This window comes from Lactuca serriola, chromosome 5, assembly GCF_051521515.1.
Source record: "Lactuca serriola cultivar US96UC23 chromosome 5, Lser_US96UC23_V15, whole genome shotgun sequence".
Classification (NCBI taxonomy): domain Eukaryota; kingdom Viridiplantae; phylum Streptophyta; class Magnoliopsida; order Asterales; family Asteraceae; genus Lactuca; species Lactuca serriola.
Genome location: NC_136412.1, coordinates 64879889 through 64883802, shown reverse-complemented (window position 1 = coordinate 64883802; position 3914 = coordinate 64879889). Strand labels below are relative to the sequence as shown.

Genomic DNA, 3914 nt, shown 5'->3' with positions numbered 1-3914 from the left:
CAGAAGAGTTATGCAGACAGACGCCGGTCCGAGCTTGAGTTTTAGGTCGGCGATCTCGTTCTCCTGAAGGTCTCTCCTTGGAAAGGAGTGATACGGTTCAGGAAGAGGGGCAAGTTAGGGCCCCGCTATATTGGTCCATTCCGTGTGATTGCAAGGGTAGGCCGGGTAGCCTATCGTTTGGATTTGCCGACAGAGTTGGGGCAGATTCACGACACTTTTCATGTGTCGCAGCTGAGGAAGTGTATAGCCGATGAGTCGGCCGTGGTTCCATTAGAGGATATTCAGGTTGATGCGAGCCTGAATTATGCCGAAAGGCCGGTGGCCATCAGAGATCGGAAGATCAAGGTTCTGAGGAACAAGGAAGTACCTTTGGTGTTGGTTCAGTGGCAACATCGGAAGGGATCAAAGATGACTTGGGAGCCGGAGCGTGAGATGCGTGAGCAGCACCCAGAGCTATTTTCAGAGCGAGACTTCGAGGGCGAAGTCTAGTTCTAGTGGGGGAGAGTTGTAACAGCCCGGATTTCCAGGTATCTTTTATGCTTTCAATTTTCGATGTCTTGAGAGTGGACTCGGCGAGTCGGAGCTCAGACTCGCCGAGTAGGATCGCGATTCTGGACGCGGGTTCGCGCCTGGACTCGGCGAGTCCGCGCTGTTTAATGAAACCCTAATTTCATGGGTTTGGGACCTATTTAAAGGGCCTTATGGCGGTCATTTGTGCTCACCAGTCCTTAGAGTGAAACCGTAGCGAGTGTGGGCGTTTGGAGCAAAGTAGGAAGCCATTATTGATCTTGGAGGTGTCATCTTGCAAGGGAAAGGGAGGATCAGCTAAGGGAAAGCAAGAGGAGCCACTTTCTGAGAGTTTGGAGTCCAGAACATCTCATTTGAGGTACTATCTTCGAGCTATCCTTTGCTATGTTGATGTTTATATTGATTTAGGGTTTATAGGACCCTTTTGTGGCTAGATCTAGTGCCTCCTTGGTCCCTTAAGCGATTTAGACTATAGATCTGGACCCTTGGAGGTCCAGAGTGTCCCTTTGCCCAAGCTTTTTATGTATCAATGGGGGTTTTAGATTGGAATCCTTATGCCTTAGGTCAAAATACCATTTATGAACCATGGGGTGTGTTATGAACACCAAGATAAGGACTTTACGTGATGAATCTGTCTAGTAAAGTCAGATCTATGAATTGTTGGAGCAGATCTGACCTTAGAAACAAGTTTGAGTGGTTGCATGGCATGGACTCGCCGAGTCCGATGAACAGACTCGGCGAGTAGCTTGAAGATTGCCCTTAGAATGATCCTGTCGAATCGTGAGTTGACTCAGTGAGTCACGGCAAGTTAGAAAGGGTTGTCAGGTGGACTGAGTCGAACTGGGACTCGCCGAGTTGTTCTTGAAACTCGGCGAGTTGAGTCGGGGTGGCCCCGCGATTCTTCCAGGTGGAACTCGTCGAGTCAGGGAAGTACTCGACGTGTAAAAAGGGAATCCTAGGGAGTTGGTGAAAACGCCTAGACTCGCCGAGTTGCCCTAGTGCACTCGCCGAGTCCGGTCAAAGTTGACCGTTGACTAGTGTTGACTTGAGAGGGGTAGTCAAATTTAGTGGTAAAAGTGTTAATAAGAGACATATGATGTTATAGAGGGATTGTAGCTCGGAGGATCGAGCACGAGCGATTCCGGGATTTGCTAACTATCGATATTCACGAGGTGAGTCTTCTCACTATACTGTACCCGGAAGGGATTGACTGTGTGACCGGAAGGTCGGATATGGTATGAGTCATATGTGCTATATGTGATAAGTTAATTGTTATATGTGCTATGTATGATATGCTTGATATGGGCCGGAAGGCATTATGTTATGGGCCGGAAGGCGAATATGTTATGGTTCGGAAGGCGTTATAATGTGGACCGTAAGGTTGGCGTGGGTAGGACCGGAAGGTTTACCCAGCAGGGACGGAAGTCCCCTGAGACACATGGACCGGAAGGCTAGGGCCTGGAAAGGCATATGTGCGTAAGTTCTATTTTGGGGAACTCACTAAGCATTTATGCTTACAGTTGTTGTGTATGTGTTTCAGGTACTAGTGAGGACCGTGGGAAGGCACCGGCGTGATCGGTACACACTGATGGAGGACTTATGATCTTGGGATTTATATGATTTGTATTATGACATGATACATTGGATATCTATGCCTTATGTTGGATGAAAATACATTTTTAGAAATGAAAATTTTGTTTTAAAATTTCCGTTGTTACAATTGTGGTATTGACGAGAATGCTTTGCAAATTCTTCAACTAATTCCTTGACTTCACCCAAATTTTTCTTTGTAAGTGTTCCTTGAGAATCAAGGAGTTGCCTTGTCATTACATTGACCCCGTCATAGAATATGGACACTTCTTGTTAAATGTTAAGGTCATGTTGAGGACAATTCCTTAACAACCCCTTGTAGCGCTCCCAAGCCTTGTAAAGTGACTCCCCCGGGTTTTGCTCAAAATTGGCTATTGCCTTCTTGAGTTAAGCTATCTTGGTTGGTGGACAGAATTGGTCTAGAAACTGCTCACACATTTGAGCCCAAGTAGTGATTGTACCAGGTGGTAGTTCTTTTAACCAATCCTTAGCAACTCCCTTAAAAGTAGCAGGAAGCATCCTTTGCAAGATGGTATCTCTATTCACATTCAGGACATTGAAATAATCAGTAATGTCGTTGACTTCATCTAAATGCTTAAACGCATCCTCATGGTCTTTTCCATAGAATGGGATATCCTTCAGTGCAGAAAGGATATGTCCTTTCAGCTCGAATGTGGAAGTGGCAGGTATGGCAGGTTGTACTAAACCTAGACCAACATCATCTCTAATTCTCTTTCTGTAAGCTCCCATGGACATTTCTTCAATATTCGCCATCTCGTTTCTTAGCTCGTTCTCGGGTTCACTTGTATAAAGTACAAACTTGGCTTCAGATTCGTATTCAGATTCGTTCGGGATAGGTATTTGATCTAAGTCTTCAACCTTGTTCTTGTCCTTTGAAGATGAACTCGATTCTTCCGTTTTCTTTCCCGACTTCTTTGAGAACACTGACTTGAGTTCTTGTAAGGGCGTCTTCTTTGGTGTTTGATCTTCTTTCATGTTCTTATCTTTCTTTTTGTGAAGGGTGGACTCTGGATCTTCAAGAGGTGGCACCAAAGGTGTGTTAGAGCCCGTGGTCATTAACTCCTGCAATATAAACAAGATAAAAAAAAACGTAAAACTGAACTAAGAAAGAAAAACTAAACTAAGAAAACGAGGAATCACATGATTCACGTCGTGAGCCTATAACGCTCATGTCGTGAGTTCTGTAATGCCATAAAAAAATGAAACTGAAAAATAACTCCTTTCAGGTTATACCCCACAAAAAGGATCGATTAATTTAAAGCAAATAAATCAGTAATTAACTAAGCGGTTCCCCGGCAACGGCGCCAAAAACTTGATGTGCACAAAAGTACCCACTAATTTTATAATTTATAACGTAACTCACTTACTAACTAAAATGCACCTAGGAAATGTACCTAGTCGAATTATAGAATAGTTGAGTAAGTCGGGTGTCGATCACAGGGAACGGTTTTGACTAATTAATTTATCTACTATTAAATTAACCTAATTTTAGAGCAAAGATGGGGTTTTATCTGATTTTACAAGACCAGATGAGCTTAAGTCACATAATTCAATCAATTAATTAAAACACTCCTGTTTAGTTCGAATCCACTTCCTCTATATGGTTAGCTGAAAATTATGGATTATCAAAGTTGGTTACCAATTATTATGTAATTAGCAATTCAAGTCTAAATTTACTAATCTTTTTACCAATTCATGAACTACCTTGTACGGTCATACATAAGCAAAACACATAATTAGTTATTTATAGATGGGCTATGTAACACAATTATGGT

The 3914-nt window shown here is 43.2% G+C and overlaps 1 non-coding gene across 1 annotated transcript; it reads left to right on the top strand.

The window, feature by feature from the left end:
* The first annotated feature begins 2401 nt into the window (after positions 1-2401).
* On the top strand, positions 2402-2508 carry LOC145056099 (small nucleolar RNA R71). The gene has a single exon (XR_013685635.1). It is a non-coding gene; the product is annotated as a small nucleolar RNA R71 (small nucleolar RNA).
* The last annotated feature ends 1406 nt before the right edge of the window (positions 2509-3914 follow it).